This window comes from Equus asinus, chromosome 2 (genome assembly GCF_041296235.1).
Source record: "Equus asinus isolate D_3611 breed Donkey chromosome 2, EquAss-T2T_v2, whole genome shotgun sequence".
Lineage (NCBI taxonomy): Eukaryota > Metazoa > Chordata > Mammalia > Perissodactyla > Equidae > Equus > Equus asinus.
The window spans coordinates 173191333-173217953 of NC_091791.1; the positions used below are offsets into that span (position 1 = coordinate 173191333).

The window sequence follows — 26621 nt, forward strand, 5'->3', positions numbered from 1 at the left end:
AGTACATTTATTACTATACATTTATTATATATATTAGAAAGTCCAGGCTCAGGATCATCTTCGATAATAAGAATTGGTACGAATATTATGCATCCTCTTTGTCCACTATGACAAAGTCATGGCGCTGGATCACTGGCACATTCTATACGATTAACATCCACACGATTGACAGGAGAGGTAATTCTTATTAAGTGTGTGATGGACCTGTATCAACTGATAGCCATGACGTTTACTTTTAGGACTTGCAGCAAATACTTTTGTTATGGCCTTCGTGTTTCAATGCAATGTGTGAGTAACACTTGCCACCAGACACATCTGTGACTTTTATCTTATTTACACATGAAAATAAAGTTGGCAATTAAACTTATTCTCTTGGGATTCCCATCCTGAAGAGCATATTTATACTTCTAGTGATGATAAGATTGTAAGCATGGAATTCTCCTTGGTTGGGGAAAAGAGTAAGCATGTGTCTACGTAGGCCAATCAATGTGAAAAAGGTGACTGGGCTTACTTTTCAGTAAGTGGATTTACAAATTCTTCAGTCTTACAGACCCACATTCAGTTTTACACTCAGATGCAGGCCGGAGTTAGGGGTGGGAGGAAAATAAAGCTCTGAAGTGGGGTACCTAATCATATGAAGGTTTGCAATTTTGTTAGGAATAATACAGAAGCAATATTGAGAGAGCTGTGGGGTTAATGAACACGGATGTGGCTTTCATGTGCAAATTTCTTTTGATTAGATGAAACAACAATTCCCAGAGTTGGGACTGGTGTCCACACACACAGGCCTGCATCTGCATGTAAATGGCTTCATTAGAGGCCAGATCTGTGTGCACCGATGAGCTGTATAAGGCACTCACAGTGGCTCTGCTTCATGGGCTGCTTTCTTGCCGTGTGTTTCCTGTTCAGAAAATAAGTGGTCTATTTCTCCTTTCCGCCAAGCTGTTGAAAAAAGGGATAGCTTGAGAACACAAAGAAGAGAGGGCGGTAGACTGAATATGTGTGTCCTTTTCTCCCTGTTCTTACAGACTGCAGATTGGAAACATATCCTTTTATATTTCCAAGTAAAATTAGACTTCCTCGGATTTATCCGGCAATTATCAAGGTTAGTGTTTTTGTGGTTTGCCATTTATTAAATGCTGACAGGACAATGGCCCTTGTGTGGAACACCCGTATCACTGAATACACGAAGAACTCGGCTGACTGCTCCTTCTATGGAGGTTGAACTGGACCTCTAAAACTCCCTGGGTTTTCATTTTATGATTCAGAACTCAACAGCTGAGGAGAACGGTCTCCTTTATGAGATAAAAGGGTGCAAGATGTTCTCAATATTTGATTAATGAAATCCTGAAGCATCATTAATTTGGAATGTTTCTAGGGAATTTTCATCCAGAATCAGTTAATTTATTAATTGAACTGGTTTGCTCTCAGCCATAGTCCATTTATTTTAGATAGAGTTCATAGGCGCCTGGTTTTGGAGAGTGCCAACTTTGTGGGCTCTGAAGTAATAAGACCAATATGATATCATATAGTAGAAACAGTTGCCATGTTATTTGTGCTCAAAATCTTTTAGGGGAGCAGTTTTAATAACTTCATTGAGCATTAATTTACAAGCTATAAAATGCATAGATTTTAAGTGCAGTGAAGAATTTTTCCAAATCTTTACACAATAATCAAAATATAGTATATCCTATGACCCCAGTAGATTTCCCTGTGTCCTATCCTGGCCGGCCTTCCCCCATCCCCCAGCCTTTGATGACCATTGATCTACTTTTGATCAGTATATTAGGTTTGTTTTTCCTGCAATTTTAAATAAATGGCATCACATGTATTCTTTCGTATGTGACTTTTTTTCTGAGCATAATGTTTTACGTATCTGTCCACGTCACTGTATGTATTTGTAGCTTTTTCCCTTTTATTGCTGAGTAATATTCACACGGATAAACCACATTAATACAGTATAACTCCACTTATTTGTTTATTTACTTACCTGTTGATGTTCTTTTGGCTCTAATTTCTGGCTATGATAAATAAAGCTACTATAAATATTTGTGTACAATTCTTTGTTTGGATTCATGTTTTCATTTCTTTAGTAAATACCTGAAGGAGTACTGCTGGTTCATATGATAAGGTTCTGCTGAACTTTATTAGAAACTCCCAGAATGTCTGCTAATGTGGTTGTACCATTTTGTAGTCCCACCAGCAATGCATAAGAAAGAGTTCCAGTTGTTCCGCATCCCAGCCAACAATTGATATTGACAATCTTCTAATTTTAGCCCTTCTAATGGTTGTAAAGTCGTATTTCACTGTAATTAAAATTTGCATTTGCCTGAGGATTAATGATGTTGAGCATCTTTTCCTGTGTACATTGGCCAGTCATATATCTTCTTTTGTGAAGCCTTGTTCCTATTTTTAATATTTTGTATTCTTCTTATTGATACATACAATTTATTTAAATATTAAGGATACAAGCTTATTTTCAGAAGTAAGTTTTGCAAATATTTTCTTCTAGTTAGTATCATGTCTTTTAATTTTCCTCATCATGTGTTTCAGAGAATTTTTTTTTAATTTCTTGAAGCTCAATCTACTTTTTTTATGTTATTACTTTTTGTGAAATCTCTTAAATATTTGTCTTCTCTAAGATCACAAAGATTTTCTCCTGGAAATTTTATAGTTCTAAATTTTGTGTTCAGGTCTAGATCCATTTCAAGTTAATTTTTATGTGCAGTTTTTTTCCTATATCCATATTCAGTTATTCTACCACTATTTTTTGAAAAACACTACCTCTTCACTATTGAAGTGCCTCAGCAACTTATCATGAATCAAGTAAAAGTATGCTCATTGGCTTATTTCTGGAGTCTTTCTTCTGTTCTGTTGATCTTTGTCTCTATCTTTAAGCCAGTACCACATTGTCTTGATTATTGTAGCTTTAGGGTAAGTCTTGAAATCAAGTACTTTAATTCTTTCACTTTTGCTCTTCTTTATTAAGTTATTTTAATTATTCTTGATATTTTAAATTTTTATATAAATTTTAGAGTTAGTTTATTAATTTCTACCAAAAAAAAAAGACTGCTCAAATTTTGATGGTCAACGAGTAGAATCAAGAGTTCAATTTTGGGAGAATTAAAATTTTAACAGTCTTGAATATTCTCATTCATCAACATGGATAACTCCACTTACTTAGATCTAAATTTTTCTCTCAGCAATCTTTTGTAATTTTTAGTGTACAGGTCTTACAAAAGCTTTGCTAATTTATCCATAAATATTTCATGGTGTTAGATACTGTTGTAAATGTTATTGTTTTAATTTTGATTTCCATTTTTTTCTAGAATACAAAAATATAAATAATTTTGGTATGTTGACCTAGTACTCTGCAAACAGGCTAAACTCATTTACTAATTCTTTCTTTATTGAAAGTATTTTATTTATTGAAAGTATTTTATTGTATTTTGTCATTTTTTAGTGATTATCCTATGCCAGATGCTGTGCTAAGCATTCAGTACTTAGAATTCTTGAGATAGGTTCTATTATTATTATTTTTAAGAGCTTTATTGAGATATAATTGATGTACAAAAAACTGCACATATTTAATGTGTACAATTTGATGAGTTTGGTCTTGTGCGAACACTTGTGATACCATCACCACAATCAAGATAATAGACATATCCAACATCTCCCAGAGTTTCAGTGTATTTCCTCTTTTGAAGGGAAAGGGTAAGAACACAACATGAGAGCTACACTCTGAACAAATTTTAAAGTGGACCATACCACACTGTTAACTTCAGACTCTACTACATGGTGCAGCAGATCTCTAGAACTTATTCCTCCAGCATAACTGAAACTTTATATCTATTGAATAACGTCTTCCCATTTCCCCCACCCCCCAGACCCTAGAAACCACTACCGTAGTCTCTTCTTTGATGAATTTGACTATTTTAGGTACCTCACATAAATGGAATCATGTGGTTTTCATCCTTCTGTGACTGGCTAATTTCACTTAGCATAAGAAGTCTTGCTGGGGCCAGCCCCCTGGCCAAGTGGTTAAGCTCTCGCGCTCCACTTCCCCTGGCCCAGGGTTTCACTGGTTCAGATCCTGGGCGCAGACATGGCACCACTTGTCAGGCCACGTTGAGGCAGCGTCCCACGTGCCACAACCAGAAGGACCTACAACTAAAAAAAAAATACACAACTATGTGCTGGGGGGGGTTGGGGAGAAAAAAAGCAGGAAAAAAAAAAAGATTGGCAACAGTTGTTAGCTCAGGCACCAATCTTTAAAAAACGAAAAAGTGTGGGTGAGGTTGTGGAGAAATTGGAACCCTAGCACACTGTCGGTAGGAATGTAGAATGGTGCAGCAACCACGGAAAACAGTACGAAGGTTCCTCAAAAAATTAAAAATAGAATTACCATATCATCCAGCAATGCCACATCTTGTTATATATCTAAATAATTGAAATAAGGATCTCAAAAAGATAGCTACTCTCTCATGTTCATTGTAGCACTATTCACAATAGCCAAAATATGGAAACAACTCAAGCGTCCATCAACAGATAAATAGATCAAGAAAATGTGGTATATACATACAATGGAATGTTATTCAGTGTTTAAAAAAAACAAAATTCTGCCATTTGCAACATCATTTAATAGTTCTTGAATGATATTTTTACTCTTAAACCCAACTTGCATTCTTGAAATAAACCTCATGGTATAATACCTTTTTTATACATTACTGATTTTCATTTGCTAATATTTTGTGAAGGCTTTTTGCATCTACTTGAAAGTATTGACTGGGGGTTTAATTTTCTTGTAGTGTCTTTGTCTGCTTTTGGTATCAGGGTAATGCTTTCCTTACAAAATTCACTGAAGAGTTTCTCTTTCTCCTCAATTATCTGATAGAGTTTGGGGAAGATTGAGATTAATTCTTCCTTAAATGTTTGATGAAATTGATTAGTATAGACAACTGGCCCTTGTCTTTTCTTTGTGGGCAAGTTTCTAACTAAAATTCAATTTATTTAGTAGATATAGGGATCTTCAGATTTTCAGTTTCTTTCTGAAAGAGTTTGGTAATATGTCTTTTAAGGAATTATTCTATTTCCTCTGAGTTTTCGAATTTATTGACATAGATTATATATAATTCTTTTGCTGTCCTTTTAATATCTGTAAGATGTATATCTTATCTTTTATTGCAAATATTGCTAATTTTGTCTTCTCTCTTTCTCTTTTTTTTTCTTTTTGATAGATTTAGCAAGAGATTTTACCAGCTTTTTTGGTGTTTGCAAGGTTTTATTGATCTTCTCTGTTCTTTGCCTATTTTCTATTATAGCTGTTTCCTCATATCTTTAATATTTTCTACCTTTTGCTTACTATGTTTTCAATTTTCTCTTCCTTTTCATTTTATCCATGTGAAAACTTAGATCATTAGTCTGAGACCCTTGTTATCTAATCTAAGCACTTAGAATTAAAATGACATTTTTCCTATACACACTGCTTTAGCATCATCCCACACATTTTGACTTACTGTATTTTCATTTTCTGCCCAGTTAAATATTTCTAATTTCTTTGTAATTTGTTCTTTTAACTCTAAGTTATTTAAAGTTGTTTAAATTTAAACTTATTTCAAATTTTCCATACACCAGGGATTTTCTATATATTTTTCCGTTGTTGTCTTCTATTTTAGTTTCAGTTTGGTGAGAAAATACGATCTATGGTTTCAATCTTTTTAAATTTGTTGAGACGTCTTATCGTCTCTCTTTACGAATGTTTCGTCTGTTTTTGGAACTAATGTGCATTCGATGATGGAAGGTAGAGTACTCTACAATATCAGTCAGATGAGGCTGGTAGGCAACGTTGTTCAGGTCTTCTATATGGTTCCTTATTTTCGGTCAAGAGTGTTCGTCTCCAACTGCAATATAGATGTTCCTCCTTTCAATTCTGTTGTATTTTGCTTCAAGTGTTTTGAAGATTTGTTCCTGGGTAGATACACATTTAGAATTTTTAAATTCTCTTAATGAGTTGACCCTTCAATCATTATGAGTTATCTTTTTTTATTCCTTATAATATCCCTTGTTGAAGTCTATTTTGTCTGATATTTACAGAACCCCTCCAACTTTCCGATTAATAGTTTGCAAGGACTATCTCTTTTCCAGATTTTACTTTTAACCCACCTATTTCTTTATATTAAAAATGAGTTTCTCTTAGAGAGCAAACAAGTCTTGCTTTTTTATCCAGTGTGTCTATCTTTCCCCTCTAATTAGGGTACTTAGATCATTTGCATTTAATATAAGTATTAAATCAGTTAGGGTCATATCTATACTATGCTATTTGTTTAAAAAATTTTCCCATCTTGTGTTTCTTTTTTCTTTGCTGAGGAAGATTCACCCTGTGTTAACATCTGTTGCCAATCTTCCTCTTCCTCTTTTTTTTGTTTCTTTTTGTGAGCCAGTGCCACAGCATGGCCACTGACAGACCAGTAGTGTAGCTCCATACCCAGGAACCAAACCCCAGGCTGCTGAAGCAGAGCAAGGCTAACTTAACCATTAGGCCACCAGGGCTGGCCAGTCTCATCTGTTATTTTACCTTTTTCCCTGCCTTATTTTGCATTAACTAAGGAGATTTTGATTTCCCACTCTGACTCTAACTTGACTGGTTTATTTACCATATCTCTTTATTTTTTTGAGTTGCTCTACATTTTATAGTACACCTCTTTAACTTATAACAGTCTGCTTTCAACTGATATTATACCACTTTACATATAAAAACAGTTCTCTTTTCTAATTTAAGCAAGTGAGTCGACATTCGCATAAGAAAAGTTTAACGTAAGGTGACGTTCAAGTTTTGTGTGACAAGTCCAAAATACATCTGATTTGAAATCCACATCTCAACCTGTTGGTGCTGGTCTATTTTTCATAGGAAACCTGTTATTGCTATTTTGAAGACAGATGCTTTTAGCCACAAGGGTGCTGGGATAAGACAGTAAGGATGTAATAACAGACTTTTCAAGGAACGTAAGACAGTTAGACAATAAGGTAGGAATATGAGAGTTGTGTTTTATATGTCCGTGTACCCACAGAGCACAGCACAGGGTCAGATCAGCTCCATCTGAAGTTCTGAATAATCTAAACATGAATGTATGACTTCAAGAATGGCTGGCATAACACGGACAAACAGCCAAGAGCTCTAGTTCACCATTAAAATGTCCAGAGCACCTATGCTACATCTTTTGGGCAGGGTCATGAGACTGATTATAATTTCGTTTAAATAATTTCATATATGTAAAAATATTTTTATGAGAAGGAAGGTTAAATTTGTTAAGTATAGGCTTTTAAAATCTTTTCACATAAAATTATCAAGTATACTCCTTTGAACTTTGATTATTCATTCTCCTATGATGCTGAAAGGCATCATGAACCTGAACAATTTTTGAAGACATGATAAGTCCGAGTGGTCGCTGTCTCTTTTCTTTTTGCTCTTTCCTGTGGCCCAGGAAAGCTACGGCTAATGGCGAGGGATGGAGTGTTATGGCAAGGTTTGGACGTAGGAGAAATCCCAAAGGCAAAAAGATGAGTTAAAATAGTCTGAAGAAAGTTGTTTTCTACTGTGTATCTACGTATTTTTTAATGTAAAATATTATTTTTTTCCAAAATTAGATGCTATTTTTGATACGATTTTGTGAAGCCTGACTTCTTCTGCTTTTTATTGGTTGTTTTATTTTTAATGTTAAACTTTTTTGGGAAGGCAAGTGGGAAAAAACATATTTCCAAACTTCTTTTGGTTACCTTTCACAAATTATGAGTTAAGATATTATTTCCAAGAGTTATCATCATCAGTTATTTCTCCTGTAAGAAGAGGAAAGGTGATATATATCTATTATATGACATATCTAAATAATTTATTTTGATATTCAGTTCTTCTCTGTTACAGAAGTCAAAACATCTATTTCCCCCCCAAATTCTTTAAAGATGATATGTCCTTATCAATTTCTTATTTTTTTATTAAATATGTGTGCTTTAATAAATGCCATTATATTTTTTCAGTTTTAAAATGGAATTATCATAAGGAGGGATTCTTTTGAACATTCTAAGAAATAATTTTGACTCTTAGAAATATCTTTCTTTCAAGGTTTTACTGATGGTTGTATTCAATACCATTTCTTTAGAGTTTTATTGTCGTAGAGGAGTTCTTTTACTGAAATAGATCAAGTCACATAGAAATTTCCTCCCTTTCTGTAACTGTAAGCTGCAGTGACCCTGTAGCACTCTGGATCTCAGTGAATCATCACATGAGGATTCATGTGATAGGTAAGCTTTCTTTTGGAACTTCATCAGGCACAGTAACTTCATTTCAAATATTTATCAGGAATTTAAATCTCTTATAGCGTTTGATTTTTATATCCCATAATTTAGTAAATCATTAAAATTTATTGAAAATCTGTAATCAATAAGATCTGACAGAGATAAAAGGATCAAAGAAAATGGTTTCTGCCCATTTGGTTCATAACTTGAATAGGGGAACTGCTATAGACTGAAGGCTTATGTCTCCCCAATAGTCATATGTTGCAATTGTAATCTCCAATATGATAATATTTGGAGATGGGGCCTTTGGAATACAATTAGTTCATGAGAGTGGAGCCCTTATAATGGGCTTAGTGCCCTTACAAGAAGAGACACATGAGAGCAAGAGACCCATGAGAGCACTGTGCTCTCTCTCTGACCACGTGGGGATATAATGAGAAGGTGTCCATCTATAAGCCAGAAAGTGGGCTCTCACCAGACACTACATCTGCCGGTACCTTGATCTTGGACTTTCAAGGCTCCAGAGCTGTGAGAAATAGGTGTTTGTTGTTTAAGCCCGCTAGTTTATTATGGTATTTATTATAGCAGCCAGAACTGACTGAGACAGGAGCTAAGACCTAAATATGGAGAATGCAATGTTTTCCTAAGAGATTTGGAGGCAGGAGAGAGAACTTTTAGTTGTTAGTTGAGCAGAATCCTAGTGATGGGTTGGGTTTTGGTTGACACATTGGCTGGAAGGGCACTTGATGAGGGATGGCATTATAGAATACAAGCTCGCTGGTAGAAATACAGCTCATATTCTAGCAATGGCTAGTAGTTTGATTCTTGTTGGCGATATTAGGTATCTGAAGTAGAGAAGTAGGGGTTAAGGCTGAAAAGCTATATTCACAAAGTATTGGTTTCAGAAGGTGACCACAAGATTATGAAGTCTAATCTAATTTTATAAATGAGGAAAATGAGAGACACAATTGTTTGGTGTCCAGTGCCTAGCTCAGATTTTCTCGAATTCCATTTTTCCTCTTCAGATGTGCTGTCTAGGGGGTCATACTCCAGAGAGCCCTAATCACTTTGCCATGTGTTCACATTTGATTTGGCAAAAAATGGTCCTCACTGGGGGTTTCTGAGAGGGAAGTAAAGTGATCAGAGTCACACTGAGGAATATTCCTCTGACAGCTCTCTGGAAGATGGATTAGCATGGAGAGAGCCTGAGGATGGGATACAAGTTATAAGTTGACTTAACAGCCCAAAAGAGTAATAAGAGGCTACACTATAATGATGACAACAGTAACAAGAAAGAGGAGATGGGAATATATATATATATATGCACACACACACACACTTTGCTTAGTGCTGTCAATTGAAAGTTTGTGTCCCACTAAAATTCTTGTGTAGGAGCCTTAATCTCTAACACAATGGTGTTTGGAGGGGAGGTCTTTGGGAGATAATTAGGTCACAAAAGTGAAGCCCACATGAATGAGGTTAGTGACCTTATAAGTTGAGACATGAGAGAGAGGTTTTCTCTCTGTCTCCACTATGTGAGGACATAGAAGAAGTTTGCTGTTTACAAATCAGGAAGAGGGTCTTCACTAGACACCAAATTTCCAGGCACCTTGATCTTGGACTCCAAGGCTCCAGACGGTAATAAATAAATGTTTGTGGTTTAAGCCACCCAATCTATGGTAATTTGTTAAAGCAGCCCAAGCTGACTAAGATACTTAGGGTGGAATTGGCTGGATTCATTGTCTAACTGAGTGTGGGATACCAGAGTGAAGGGCCAATGGACAATGACTTGGAAATTTGGAGTCATGGTGATGTGGAGTAAGGCAACATTAATAACAGAAATAGGCCAATCCACTGACCTAATAAGAATCACACACACACACACACACAAACATGATCACTCTGAAAGCTGTATTTCTATTATGGGGAAAGCATCTCTCAAAGAGGTGGATCAGCTAGATGGCTAGAAATTGGGACATGGAAACAATTCCTCTGGAGCCATCACCCAAATGGGCCAGCCGTGTGATGCAGATATATCAGATGACAGGTCAAGCCGTCAGAGGATGAAAGCCTGCCTCTCTCTCCCAGGAATGTAGCATATAAAAAAAGGAATGAGTGAAAAAGAACCTGGGATGTATTCAAGTGTGCTAGACTACAATTATTTTAAAAATTAGAGGTGAAAGAGACCACCTGGCCCACTCTCATATTTTATATAATGGGAAGCAACACCAATAAAGATATATATTTTATATAAAATGACTCAGCTTGACTAGTTGGTCTGTAAGGTGAAAAAACTTGTTCTAGAATTCACATCTCCTGACTCTCAGTCCAATTTTCTTTCCATTGCCTTAAGGATTTTGGCTAGAAACACACCAAAGGCAAAACTGTAAAGAAAAATTGTATGAAATTTTAAAAGCACATGAAAGGTCTAGGATAAGGTTGAAAAATTACATTAGCTACTCATGAACTAATTTCTCAAGATACATTGCAAGACATGTAACCCCCTCTCTTTTCTATGGTTCAAACAACGCTTTCGTTTTATCATTCTAGAAGAGTCTAGTTATTTGTGCTAAACTTCCTCTTCTCCTAATTGAAAGGGTGAAAATAAGGCATCACTAACCAAACTAGCCTGCATGCTCTCCTCCTGCTTCGCACCTGGGAGACCAACACTTAGAAAAAGCTGGTTATGCAGAAAGCTTCCACTTTCGAGTTGTGTGACCTTAGGGAAGTTACTTGGCACTTTAATTATAAAACTTCTTCAATTATAAAACTGACATGGTTAATAAGACCAAATTATAGGATTGCTTTAAGACTAAAATGAGTAACATATATAAAGTACTTAGAAGAATACCTGGCATATAATGTGTTCATTATTTTTCTCAAAGCTAGCAAGTGTTCCGACTTGAACAAAGCACGGCTCTCCTCTCCTAGCGAACTATGGGCTATTTATTTATCGCTTTATACATTATAGATTTTCTTTCCGAAAACTTTTTACCACTTTGATGTGCACTCTTTCATCATTTTCCTGCTCATAGCCAAGACTATCTGATAGAAAACAGGTGCAAACAAGAGGGGATGAAACCATATTTGCTATAATTACTTATGTCCTTTTTTAAAGCGTTGTAAATGACTGAGTGAGGAAGCAGGGTAAATTGCATATATCCCCAATTGAATTTTGTTATATTGGTATGATTGTTGGTGTATATTGGTCAATATAATGAAGACATATTTTCTTAATATTCTTTAATTTTTCTTGGACTTTTGAGCCCAAATAACTGAGACTTGGGCAAATATTTACTATTCCGAGAGTCTGATGTCCGATGTGATTGTAAAAATGACTGGAGAGGTAGACCTGTTCTGTGATTCATAATCAAACTCTGCACTGAATCAGGATCGACGCTTCTTGTGTGACTTCCCAAGGATTTATTTATTTGCTATCTATTTAACGAGGATGTGCCAAGACGTAAAGATGAGTGAATGGCACCTCCACTGAAGAAAGCTGCAATGGCCTCCATTCACTATATGCAATGTTATGTATCCATCTAAGCCTGGGTATGACTTAAATCTACTTCAGTATTACGGAGGCAAAGCCTAGTAAATAGGATAAGGTGGTTTAATGGCAGATACATTGTTTAGGGAAAGCAAACTAGTAAATTATGTCTTTTTTGTAGTCTTGTGCTCTTTGGGAAGAACTGTGAAAGATTAATTAACATGTAGACCTTGAGTTCTCTAGTGATATCTGGACCATAGCTAAGAAACATAACCTGTGACAAGAAATAATTGAAAATGATTTAACAAAAAGAAAATCAAACACAAAATTTAGAAAACTGCCATTTCTAGTCCCTGGATGAGGACTATGGAGGCAGAGGGGCAGAATCAGCTGGATTATGCTCTTCAATTTTCAAAACCTAGTGTTTTGCTGGAGGTTAACTATTCAGGAGAGAAAAATGTTGATATATGAGAAGAGAAAACTTACAGATAAAAGCTTCATTTTTTGTAGTGGAGGGAGTTTGCCATCAATTGCACCTTTTGGAGGTCGATTTAGGCAGAACTAAGAGTTTTTATGTATTTTAGCCTTGGGTAGCTGAGTAGTTTAGCTATTGGTAACACACACACACACACACACAGAGCATCCCTGTATCAAAAAAACCCCTCGAACCAAACATGTTAAAAAGTACCTGTGTTTCCCTATCTTTTGTCCCTTCTTGGCACATTTTCCTCCTTCACTCTTTCTTTCCCTTCCTTCCTTCCTTCCTTCTTTTCTTTCTTTTTCGTTTTTAGGCTGGAAAGTACTCATTCTAGACTGAAAAACCTTCACTACTGTAATCCTTCTACATGCATCAGCCCAGTTCATTAGTTTCAGACCATCTGCTGCCCTCTTGTGGCCATATGAGCCCCCTACCAATGCCCTAACTCTAAGCCCTAAATGGTTTCTGTCAGTTGAAATGGTTTTGTCAGATGAAACTGACATGTCAAACTAAAACTAACCTCTTTTTTACTGCCCTATATACACCACTGTCTTCTAGTGCAATTTGGCTCCAAAACATGTAAAAATTCTATTATGTTAGTGATCATTTTAAAGACAACATACCTTAATACATCATGGAGTGATTACGTCTTCTGGGGAAATTTAAAAGTGATGCCTTTTCACTTTCTCATGTGGAGTCTTAGATAAGCCAATTTATATTAGCAGATAATGTTCAAATACAGAAATAAACATCACTTACCATATATTAAAATATGTAAAGTGGTAAAAATACTCTAAGAAAGCCGACAGGTAAATTTTTGATCAAGTGATTAGATTAAAGCATATCTTCATATAATTCTTGTGATAATAATGGCAAAAAGAGATCGTTTCAGGTAGAATTATTAATTATGTCTTTTTAATAGGTTTTGGAAATTTGGTTTTCTAAGAGATCCTAAATTTCAATACCAAGTAATACACGAACCAATACATTCACCTCTAAAGTCATTGCACTTCATTTATAGCCTTCTCTTTTATGTCAAGATTCCAACGTTCTTTTTTGGTCAAAAGAATAAAGCCAAAGCTAAAACAAGGATGAAGAATCCTTTTATTAAATTTGACATGCATGTCCCTGATATTCCTCACTGGAATGCTTTTTATTTTCAGCTTCTCATTACCATTTTAAATTAGGAGCAGAGATATTTAACTTATTCAATATAACAACTTTAATAAAAACTAAAGAGCTAATTCAGAGTAGTGCCCCATACTCAGCTACTCTGAATGCTCAGCAAAGCTGACAATTTCTTTTAAAGGGAACATTTTTTTTTCTTTATTTGGACTGTTGTTTAAAGGCTATATTAGGTAATTCAAATGTTTCCATTAAAATGATTCCTAATTAAAATATTCAAGAATGTGAAGAGAAAGGAAACAGATTAAATGTTAAAGTCGCATGCTACTGTGGTGTAAGAGATTGAGACGTCGTCCCTCTGGAACACCCAAGAGGCAGGTCAAGGTTGTGCTTAGGGCCCAGCAAACAAGAATACCAACTCTTTTTTGAAAATGATTTTATGTATGATATTTCTTAAAAAGAAAGTCTCTGTGGGAAAAATCAGAAATGTTGCAATTCCTAATACTACTCATTTTATGGTTTAGTACTGGTCACTATTTGAATGTGTGGGGGTGCATTCTTTTCACAGTATTTAGGGCTCTAAAGATATTAAACTAGCCCTTTAGCATCATCACATTGTGTGATTAAGTTGATTCTTTGGAAACAGAAAATACAGAATAGTGACTGAATGAGCAGTATATGGACTTCTGCAAATATTTCTAAGCTAATGGCTGTGGTGTTTATTTAAGCACAAATCACTGCTTATTGATCACTGCATACAACTCTTTACCAAAGACAAACGCTCTTTCTTTCTGGGCCTTACTATCCTCATCTCTGGAATGGGAAAGATAACTGTGATAGTATCTGAAAGTATGTTTTTTTAAGTATATATCTGAGTAAAACTAAAGATTTCTCTCCTTCAGAACTGAGTGAAGAGAGAAGACATTTCTCATCTGAATTAAAGTTATTTTACCATTCAGTTAACATTTTAAGTTCCCCTATAACCTCTCTTCTTTACCATCAGAGGGTACTACAACCTGGAGGATAGAGCCAAAGAGGGTTATCTTAGATTGCTTTAGAGAAAAGAGTAAATTTCTTAATTATGTATTTTAAACAAAGAGCATTCCTCTTTATTAAATAAATACATTAATTATAACCTAATGTATAAAAAAACTATTTTTTCCCTTCTGAAAGATGGTTAGACTGTGTATAGTATATAAAATCTGTTCCAACTGTTTCAACGAAATAAACATGACCTATCTATTTCTTTCAAGAAGATCATATTAGCTTATTACTTTAGCATTCAATTTCACTGACTGAATCTAAATCCATTCTCAACCTAAAAGAAAATATTTTTCTTTGCAAAGTATTTGTCTTGAAGAAACAAGCAGAGAAACAAAAAGCAGGGAAAATTCTGGTCTGCAGCCTCCGTTCTCCCTTAAATAGGCTCCCCCACTTCAAATATGCCCAGGAGACCGAAAAGTCAAGCTTTTTATTTGTGAAACGAGCTATAGATATTTTTGCTCCACTACAAAAGACCGATGTTATTTCTCACTGCTTTTCCTCAGGTTTCACGGGACAAGAAAACAGCAACTAAAATCAATTGCATGTGTAAAGTTATATGAATTATCTCAAGGGTTAAGCAAAAAGCTATATCATTAAAAGTTAGAATGTGATTGCATTATAAAATTAGAACTTCTTAACCCATTGTGTTGCCAATTTTTTAAATTCATAAAATAAGAAAGGAACTTGGCCTTCATTACAAATTTAGAGTGATTGTTTGGAACTAAAAATTTTATATGAATCACTTGAAATCCTTCAAATGCAAGTAGTTCAAGATTGCAATATTGGAGGACACTTTATGTGGCAAGTCAGAGAGACAATGCCTCAAAGGCAAGATTTTAAAAAGAGAATTAATTTGGATTAACTAGCAGTATATGCCAGTAAAAATATTGGACCCACGTTTATCATTCAGTATGCACTGGAGGTTAGTTTTTATTATATTTTTATTAAGCATGCATTTGTTAAACAATAATATTGTTTTTTTATGTTTGACTGATGCTATTTTCTATGAACGAACCAGGAAATGTTACCTAAAAGATTTACTGTCTGTGCTATTTTAAGAAAACAAACAAGATCACCTCCCTCCCCACCCCTCCTTCCTTTCTTTCTTCCTCCTTCCCTCCTTTTCTCCCTTTTTTCCTTTCCTCATTCCATCTCTCTCTCCTTTCCTTTTCCTTTCCTTTCTCTACCCCATGAAATGCCCATGTGCACAAGCATGATGGATGCCTCATCTGTGAATAAACTGGCAGCGTTGATCTACAGCCGAATGCAGACCACATCTTTCTTCTAAAGCTGCAAGGCCCACATTTAAACTCAAATCTCAGAGATTGCAGCACCTAGATTGCAGTACAAATTGGTATGACCAGCCAGACCCAGGAACCATCGATCTTCATTCTTCCTGCCACCCTGTAAACTGAAACCTTTTGTAGCAAGAGGTAACTAAAATTCTGAAGTAGACTTGCAATAAAGGGAAGCAGCAACTTTAAGATTGGACTGAAATATCTGACAGCTCTCTGAAACAAAACAAAAACAAAATGTACCCAGGTTTCAGTTACGCTCTATTTGGTTTCTTTTCTTGTTAAATAAGTGTAGGCATATAACTCATTAGACACCTTGTGGGCAGCCCCACAAAGACGTGGGCAGTTCAATTTAGAATAAGTGGGAGGTGTATAATTCAGCATTTACGCTTCTGGATAAATCAGGCTTCCGCATATGAGATTTTTGCCGTACGCTTCAAACATTCTTATTTCCCTAGCTGCTAGCTCAAATTTGAATTTAAACAGGCATATAAACAATACATGGGGAAAAAAAAAACCCCGAGTTTTTCTATAACAATTTCCATTAATAATGAAGCCTTGTTTGAGGCAGTAAAGTAAATTGAGACAACTTGTTTCCCTGATTCATTTCTTCGGTTTGGATATGGACAGGAAAACTGTCTCCAGCAGGCTGAGGCCACAAGATCATCCGTTTAGTCCATCCCCAGGTGGCTCTAACGTTTTTCCTGACTCTTAGAGACATTAACCATTCGTCGTAGAATGCATTTTTAATAGAGAGGGCTTCAGCAGATTCTGTCTGGTTGGTATCATCATTTCCGTCCCGCCCGCGGCCTTTCCTAACACAGGCAGTATGCCCAAACTGAGTGATCACGTCTCCAAGGGTAAATTGAGCAAAATCTGTTAAATAGGCGGGGCGGGGGGGGGGGGCGGGGGGGGAGCAATGGTGGTGGATTTTCCTTCTGTCAGGAAAAACAAAGACAAACAAACAAAAACTAGAGTGTCTCTTATCTGAGAACCATCCATTCTCCCCCAGAGACAATTAGAATGTTGTGGAATGTGATTTCCACAGTTTTCAGAATGAGGTTCACTAGTAAACATCAATAAGCAAAATAAAACAGCAAAGGACTGTTATTTGCCAACCAAATTGCCAAAGATTTACAAGTGAATAGCTAATTTACCCTCTGCTAGTTACGCTATGATGGTACTAGCATTGCTACTTGTAGTAGACTATAGGCAAAAATTGGTAGGAGCTATTCTTCTATCTGGAAACACACCCCTGGCCGTGTGACTTTGCAACTCCACTCGTCAAGAGGTGGAGTATATTTGCCTCCTCTTGAATCTGGGCTGGCCTTGTGACTTGCACTGACCAACAACAGAACAACAGAATGTGGTAGAAGTGATGCTTGTGCCAAACAAACATACTTTTGTGTCTGCATAGAAAATCCTTCTCTCTCTATCTTCTTCTGCCCTCGGCACGTGGAGAATCACCTGTCACTGCTCTTTCAGATCCTAGTCATTACCTTACTGAGGGATGGAGTCTGTTCTTAAGCCCCTTCTCATCCTTCTGATCCAGGTTAAGAATACTGTTTTCTCCTATCTTCCCTCAGCAAGACTGATTTCTATCACTTAATTCCATATATAGCTTACTTTCAAAATAAACGTTTTAACTAAACTCTTTATACTTAGTACAGGGTCCAATGAGGATGGGGTAAGTTAGGGCAAGTGGGGCACAAAATTTAAGGGGGTAACTAAAAGCACATTTACCAAGAGAAATAATAGTTTAATGCAATATTTTAAAAAATGTAAAATTTATGCAAATATTCATGATGAACAAAATATCAAAAATAGACTTTGGGCTAAGCATATCTAAATTCCATGTCTTGATTTTGCCACTTTTCCTTGTGAGGCCTTAGAGGATTTATTTATTCTCTCCAAACCTCAGTTTTCTCATCTATATAATGGAACTTCTATTTTCATTGGATCATTTAAAAGATTAAAATAAGATGAGCCATCAAATTGATTTCTCACTCTTTTTTCTACGTATGCATTTTTCCCTTTTGAAATTTATCATTCATTGAAAAAATTGGTTTTGTTTTTGGTGAGGAAGATTGGCCCTGAGTTAACATCTGTTGTCGATCTTCCTCTATTTTGTATGTGGGATGCCACCACAGCATGGCTTGATGAGCATTACATAGGTCTGTGCCTGGGATCTGAACCTGCAAACCCTGGGCTGCCAAAGCAGAGTTCACAAACTTAACCACTATGCCACCTGGCTGGCCCCTGAACAAATATTTTTTTAGTGCCTATCAATTTTATTAGGATTGCTCTTAGGAATGTTTTTGGAATTATGGCTATAATGGTAAGCAAAAACAGACATGGACCTTGACCCTAAGGAGCCCACATTCCCATAAGAAAGATAGACATTAATCAAATAATCACAGACCCTCATTTAAAAACACAATTGTGGTAAGTATATAATAGAAAGATTAACTTAATCAGGCAACGTTTCCCTCTGTAAGTGCCAATCTGAGATAGCTATAGTAATAATCACGTGAAATGGAGAGAAAAACAACATTCCTAGATAGAGAATGGTTCTTTGCAAATGGTTGGATAAAGGAGTGTTTGAAGACATTGGGAGAGGTCAACAATGTCAATTGCTCTAAGAATGTGCATTGGTTTTAGTGGTATAGAGGTCACTGGTCACTTTAGAGAGAGGTATGATTCTAGGTTTGACTTAAATGGAGAAAAAAAGGGAGACGACAAATGTACTCACGAAATAGCAGTACTTCTACTATAGAGAGCATTTTCTCCCAAGGTTCTACTTAGAGATAGGATAGGGAACAGAAGGAAGGATTTTTTGGACGATTGTTTGCTGATGAAAGAGACTTGATAATGTTTAAAAACCACAGCAGGAAATTTTCATTCCAGAGAGAGGGATTAAATACACAATAGAAAGGAAAAGTAATCAATGCAGTCAAGTGCCTATGAAGATAGAAGGTGATGGGTTTCAAATCGTCATCTGTGGAGAGGATCGGTGGAGAGGCGTAAATCCCCAGTTATGATGCAGAGAAGGACAGAATAGGTGCAAATATAGGTGATTTGTGTGATGGTTAACGCAGAGACAAGAGAGCAAATTTCCATCACAAAGTCTGAGGCGTCCTTTCCTCACTATCACTATCCTGTGATTGCGTAGTGAGTGAGCTCAGTTTTAGCCCCAAGTACAAGTACGGGATCTTCAGTATAACATTCTGCTAAGTGACCAGGGCTTTCTTTGGTCTTAGAGTGATCCTGTGTGCAGCTGGGAAAAAGATTCCCCTTGAAGTAGTCATGGTGGCTTTGTAATGTAGTTTTCTATCGCTGCTCTAATAATTTACTAAAAGTTTAGTGGCTTAAACAAGACAGATTTCTTATTTTACTCTTCTGCAGATTAGGAGACAAGCGCAGATCTCACTGGGCTGAGATCAAGGTGCAGGTGGGCTGCATTTCTTTCTGGAGGCTCTAGAGGAGAATTTGTTTCCTTTCCTTTTTCAGCTTCTAGAAGCTGCCTGCTCTCCTTGGCGCATGGCTCCCTTTCTCTATCTTCAAGAACTAGTAATATTGACTTGGGTCCTTCTAACGCTGCCATCTAGCTCTCTGGCTCTTTTTTCTCATTGTCTCATCCACTTTTAAGAACTCTTGTGATTACTTTGGGCCCACCTGAGTAATTCAGGATAATCTCCCTATTTTAGGTCAGCTGATAGGTGATCTTAATGGTGTCTGCAACCTTAATTCCCCTTTTCCATGTAACATAACTTATTCGCAGCTTCTGGGGATTAATATTGAACATATTTTGGGGGGTTGGGGTGAGGGTTATTCTACCCACCACAGTAGCATACTGGTAGATGGAGTGAGACTTTGGGTTCAAACTGCGCAATGTTCCCTTAGTGATGTCTCTTGACATAGGGGCTATGAAGACATGCTAGTCAGCTATCCCAAACTCTGATCCACTATTTCTGGGCGTTGAAATGGCAAGAATTGCAGGATCCCTTTGGATCACTTATCTAGCACTTATTAATAGCAAACCCCTTCTCAATCAACTCCCAACTTGAGCCCTTACTATTCCACTCCACTACTTTCAGAAATTCCAGTCCCTCTGTTAAGGGGAATCTTTGCCTTCTGTGGCAATCTCCATAGATTACGAATCAGACTAAATGGTACTTAAATGATTAGAAAAACTGTGTTCCTTTTTTCTTGAAAACTGGGAGGGCTCTGTCTTTTGAAACCCAATGATTTGTGTCCAGAACTTGTAAAGGAATAAATAGGGGTAGGACATTATCATTCTGACTCTGTCCTGGGGAAGTCATCCTCCCCCATCCCCATTCCCAGAATGGGTTGCATACAATGGGCTGAATTGCTTCTTCTGAAACAGCAAAAAGAAGCAAATAAGCAAACAAATCCCAGGTATAGTCTGATCAATCTATTAAGGGTCTTTCTTCTCTTTTTGACATGTATATAGTATGAAAGATTTTTGAGGAAAGATTACAGATACCAGCAGGCTACTCAAAGTCATATTCAGGCTAGAATGGTCTTTTTTTTAATGCCAAAGACTAATTACAAGTAATTGATGCAATGCTGTGCTGTAAAACCAACAATTCTCTTCTAGGAAAAAGAACTTTTGGCAAATACTCCAATCTCTTGTGGAGTGTTAGACTAAATTATCCTTAGAAATCATTGACACAGTACATTGAGGGAGAAGGGACATTTGCTCATCTACCTATTAAGCCGCAGGCTTGGAATAAACGTCCCCTACATCCTGTGATGCAGGACAGAAGGCTTGATATGCTTGACTTTTAAATTTAAAAGATTCTTTGAAAGGAGAGAATATGTAATGGAAAGCAGTTAGAGTTGAGGATAGGCCATAAAGATGAGCTGTTGGCTTCTGGAAGCAACATCTGGAGATTGTCAGTACTCAGGATTGTATACACTTCTGTTTAGAGTTTGAGAAGCAAGCATGGCCAACAGAAATCTTTGATAGAATTACAGTCCAGAGCTGAAAGACAGGTTATTTATGGCTCTAATATATTAAACATTAATTTCTAATATCAAAGAAATAGTCATTCACTCAAAAAACATTTTTTAGGTGCCCAGTCTGATTCAGGCTTCTTGGCAAGTGCCTAGAGGTACAGAAAAGACTGAAACATGCCTTTGAAGGTTGAAAACTTAGGAGGATGAATTTGGAAATAAAATGCATCATTGTAGTGAGATGTATTTTAATGAATTTTAGAACCTGAGAAGATATTGTCAGGCTGATAAACGGCGATAGAGATGACCCATCCACCCATGATTGGAGGGGTTAATTCCAAGCAGAGTAACTGACATTGGAAAAGGCAATGTGGTGGGCATGCAGTACATCTGTGTCCAGGGAATTCTAACAATGACTGGTGTATAAGATTCAAGCAGAAGTAGGGACGGTAAGTACTGAAGATGAAAAGACAGCAGGGACCATCATATAGAGAACAATTTAAGGCTTGTGACAGAGTTTTTAAATCAGTCATTTGTGTATGAATTTTCTAACTTTAACGTAAATGCATAGTGCATAGACTGTTGGCTTTGACGTCTTCTTTTAAGTCAACCCGATTTTTTAATTGCATGAACTTATTTTAAAAATCTTATTTTAGGCCCATAAATAGAAAATTAGTACCTCTTGCTGTGAATTATAAATGGAAAGTAATGTCTCAAAACTTTTTAAAAAACTGTCATTAAAGGCTAATCAGATACAGTTATCTGCCAATTAGAGTCTCGGGACTGTAGGTGCCATTTACTGAATTAGCTTAGGATGTTAAGAAAAGCCAATATTGTGGAGAAGATAATGAGGTCAACTTTTAGTGTGATACCTTTGAAAGGCCAGTGTTTGGGCACTCAGAAAGAAGTTCAGAACCAAAGACAGGCTTAGAAGTTTAGCTCAGGGTCACATCAGTTTATAGGAGGAAGTTGACACTCCAAGAGTGAATGACCATAAAGGTTGGTGAGGTTCTAATTAGTCAATGAGCAGATTAATAGCAGATTCATCTAGGTAATCAGTATTACCTAGACTAGAAAAGACCAAGGACATTGTTTTTTCTTTCGTGCTTTCCTTCTTCTTTTTTTCGCCGTGTGTTCCAATTCAACAGTAACCAAAATTGTCTTCCATCACCCAAGGGCAGAATTGATAAGAAAGATACATTTTTGGGGCGGGGGGGGGGGGGGGGGGAGGGATGGGGGGGGTATGCCCTCCTAATGTCAAACTCCTACTTCATGGTGATAACTTTCTTTTCTCTTTCCTTTTCTTTCTTGATGTCCTGATGTCCATGGCTGGACTCTGGCCTGGGACTCTCAGGTTTTTTCTGAGATGTCCTGCCTTACCTATATGTTATGGGCCGGCCCGGTGGTGCAGCGGTTAAGTTCGCACGTTCCACTTCTCGGCGGCCCAGGGTTCACTGGTTCAGATCCCGGGTGCGGACGTGGCACCACTTAGCTCAGGGCCAGGCTTCCTCAACAGAAAAGAGGAGGACTGGCCGTAGTTAGCTCAGGGCTAATCTTCCTCAAAAAACAAAACAAAACAAAACAAAAAAAACCTGTATGTTGAAGTTGCCCTGAATGTGCAGTTCCTATCCCCCCGCCAGCCAACAGCTTCCTGTAGGAACTGCCTTGTATCACCTTTGAAATGGCTTTTGTCTACACTACATTTCCTTATGGCCTCACTCCCTTTGATTAATAAATTGATGCTAGATGGAATAAATATTAAAGAGTCATGGTAATATGATAATAAATGAGTGTAAAAGGCATTTCTTAGATCCGCTAAAACAGGAAAATTTTGACAATGGCTCTCTGGAGGCAGTATCTACTCCTCTGCTCTAACCTATCATTGACACTAAATGCCAGTGAATTTCAAAATAAATGTGTGAGAGGTCATGTTTTGCTCTTTCAGTCCCTGGTGGCAGAGAATTTCAACCCAGTTTGATGCCCAGCTGAATTGTAAACTTTTTCTCTTTGATTAAGATAAGGGTTAGTGAGTATGCCGGATCTGCTGGGGATACTCATCAGCAACTTGGGACTTACAACACAATGATGACAATGGAATGAAAGCTTGCTAGGTTGAGAAGGACAACTCAGGGGATGATATTCCAGGCTAAAGTCAAGATTGTCAGAGAACATCGAAGCGGTGTCATCAAGCAGTCCAGATGGCTTACAGCAGGGGAAACATGTAACACACGACAGTATCTAATAAAATATAGACAAAACATAGGTAATAAAAGAGCTTGATGCTGGTGGGGTTAGGCCAGATGAGAGTGCAGTAGTATATGAACTCTCCTATACACTCCATCTCCTTTTACAACCTGCACTATTTTAATTTTGGATTTGATTTGCCCTCATTTGTAGGTTGCATTGAAAGTATTCCAAAGACTTTTCCTAACTGGAATATGTTTATCTCACATTCTGAGATACTCTTTCCAAAGGCACAACAATGGTACTATCGATACAAATAATCCATAATCAATCTACAAATCAAAATTGGGGTGAGTTTATTATAAGCCAGATCTGAGAACTGGCCTAGGGCCTTCCTTCCCTAAGGAAGGAAGGGCACCAAAGAAGTAGGGTGTCCAGAGTGGTTATATACCGTCTTAGAATAAAGACCTTATATCACATATGATAGGAATGTCCCTTTACAATTGTCATGAGACACTTAGCTGCTACAGAAGATTGGTGAATACAGCAGGTCAGTGGCCACAAGGTGAGTGGTCACAAGGTGAGCACAGCAGGTCAGTAATTAATCCTCAGTTTAGGGAGAGATGTTTATCCTTAAAGAAATGCTGATATAGGGGAAGCTACATCCCTATCTCTAAGGGCATCATTCTTGTCTTTAGGACATAGTAAATATTTAAAACAGACATACAATGCATGCTCAACAGGCCATGTCAGGCCATTTTGGAAAAACAAGGTCAGGCCGAATTAATTTTAAACCAAATGTCTTCCTCATATACTCCAATATATCTTATTGCTTTCCACTTATTTATCAGTTTCTTCTTTGGTGCTTCTCCTGCAGCATTTGGCCAGAGCCTTGCACATAGACTGTGTCCAATAAATTATGGTACCTGGATGATTTAAGTAATTTTCTTTGTAAAGTATTAAAAAGTGTTATGAAACACACTAAGTAGGGATATAGGTGTGAAGGAATTAGTTTGGCAATAGCCAAAGCCTATAATAGACGACGTGCTTTAAAAAAGTGATGCCTGTGAGTTTAGAATAAATTGAGAGGAATAATTAATCTTTAGGATGATTAAGACAGTTTTACTAACGAGACATGCAAATGTTGATGACGTGTCTCCTAAAACGTGATTGGGTAAAGGTAATAGAGTTGGTCAATAAATCAACTTTGAACAAAGAAGAATAACCATAAAAATTTAGTGCAACGTAAATATATCTGTTGTTGAAAAATATTAGTTTTGAGATTATAAATAATACGGTTAACTATTTGATTCTAGGTGTGGTTTTTTTTATCTTCATTATTCTGGCATTAGCCAATGGATTTAGTGAAACATATGTTTTATCCCAAGCAATAATACTGCAACATGATATCAAAAGTGGAAATGCAGGGTCAGAATCAAAAAATAAGGAGAATCTCCAAAGACAGAGACCTAGAGCCTAGTTCCCCCCTATTACCAAGTGTCGTGAGCTTTTAGGCAAATCATTGTTTGGGGAGGAGGGTTTAGATCTCTCTCTAAAAGAACAATTTGAAAAGATTTATCAACTTCCAAATTTATTACAGGCGCGTAGTCATCAACTTGAAATGTCTTTTAGTCTTAAAAGTCCCTCTCCATAACTAGATTTTATGATTTTACCACCTAGCTGTGCTTTGCAGTATTCTAAGCTGCTGAAGCTGTGTTTCAAAGAAATGTGACACAATCACAGTGTGTAAACCAGATCAAAGCAGTGAGTCAGGGGTGGAGAACTAATTCTCCATCTGCTTGACCATCCCCTCCAAACTTCCTACGCTACTCCCAAAGAACTCTAAGTTACAGTCAATTACAATTTAATATGAACTTAACTGACCTAGACTATGCTTATCAATATTAGCCTAACAGAGAAAAAAGGAGCAAATGAAGCAGATCTAATATGTAAAGACATACACCTTCCCTTGGTCCAAATCTGTCAATGTTTTCATACTTTGACTACGTTTCTTTTCATCTTCTTTTCCTGGCCTTCAGGGCAGTCCTTAATTTGGCCTTGCTTTTCCTGGGGTAATCAAATTTCCTACGACTCCTCGGCACAGTGATGAAACATTTACACTGATGTTCTGTGCCTTAAGAACTGGACACTGACTCCTGCCACACTGCATCGGTTGGGATGAATCCATTGTTGCATGAGTGTTATCTCCATTCTCTAATTATTTTTCAGGATCAAGTATCAGTATCTTCTTGGCTGAATTCTACCACCTCTATTGTATTTAAAATCTTAGTAAATTAAGCACTAAATTGTATATTACCTTGCCTTACTTGCTATTATTTTATGTATAGCTCTTTTGACTCCCAAACTTTCCCGATGGCCATGTATGATCAACACGAGAAAAACCCTTAATTTTTCCTATCCTTTTTAAACAATTTTGTCCACATAATCAAAATCCTTTAGAATTGCCAGAATTTACACAGTACTGAAGGCTTGATGGTGCTTCCACTTTGAATAATGTTGCTCTTCAAAGGTTTTCCACCTGGCACCAAATCATGAAGACCATGGTATGACTTAGAAATATTTGTTTCAGAACTGTTCGCATTATCTTTTGCCTTCAATGCCATATTCTTTACTTCTTTCTGGAATATGGGCTAAGCTATGGAATCCCTAAGACTATAGAGATAGTCCAGTTCCCTTCACACTTTGCATACATCATACCGAATTTTGCGGGAAATCTGGGTCTCCAAATCATGTTGTCAAAGGGAAATAATTTGATTGAAGAGAGTGCTAACATTCAAGAGAATCAGATTTGATGGCTGGGTCCTAAGAATGGGAATTTCTAGGTGATGTCAGGGCTCTGAAGTCAGAAAGAGAAAGGATGGGGACAATATTCACCTAAAAAGTCTGGAGGACATGATTAGACCTTAAGAATTGGAAGCTGGCGAGGGCCAGGCAAATGTCTAGGTCTGTAAACACTAACAAGGTTTTAGCCCAGAAGAGCTTAAATCCAAACCAGTCATGAAGGCAGGAATTCATAAATTTGGAGTACAAAAGACAAGCAGAGATATAAAAGGGGCTGTGGATCTAGGGGCAAACAGAAATCCAGGACTCAGACCCAGGACCTTCAATGCTGAGTTTATAGTGGAATAATTAATTTAAATCACCGGGAACAATGTCTTCTTTATCTAGTTTCTGCATAATGATCAGAGCTTCTCTGAACGTGTAGTAAGCACTTGATGATTGATGATATGTGCTTGCATTTTTAGAATCTCAAATTAAACCAGCCAATATTATTTTTAATTTTGATCCTTTCTGTTATGTTTGTCCTTTAATAGGATATCTGTATTTTCATCTTAAACATAGAAAATGGCATCATTATTTTATCTCTTTTTCCACAGAGCAGAATTTTTTTATTCTTTATATTTAGCAAATAGTATGGATAATAATTGCAGCACATTTTTCATTCATGAGAGCCTATGTACTGAATTCAATAGAATAAAATCCAATAGGTGACAAAGTGAATTTATTTTTTTACTTGCAATGATCATTGATGCTAAAATAAGTCTAGAATAAAAGAGCTTCAGAAATAAATGTGTCCTTATTTAAATTCATTAATAAAGACAACTTTAGGTAGCAAGGGGGCAATGACTGCAGCAAACTTAAGTAATATTTTAATCTCCAGATGTCTTGTTTATTTAAAAAATGTGTGATTTATTACCAAAAACACATCATATGT

The 26621-nt window shown here is 36.7% G+C and overlaps 1 long non-coding RNA gene across 1 annotated transcript in view; it reads right to left on the bottom strand.

Annotated features, from left to right (window-relative positions):
* Window positions 1–855: 855 nt before the first annotated feature.
* The window catches only part of LOC123283527 (uncharacterized), an 88746-nt gene continuing 62980 nt past the window's right edge, over window positions 856–26621 (bottom strand). Inside the window, exon 3 of the long non-coding RNA XR_006524206.2 lies at window positions 856–942. This is a non-coding gene — a long non-coding RNA (uncharacterized lncRNA). The remainder of the gene's footprint in view (window positions 943–26621) is intronic.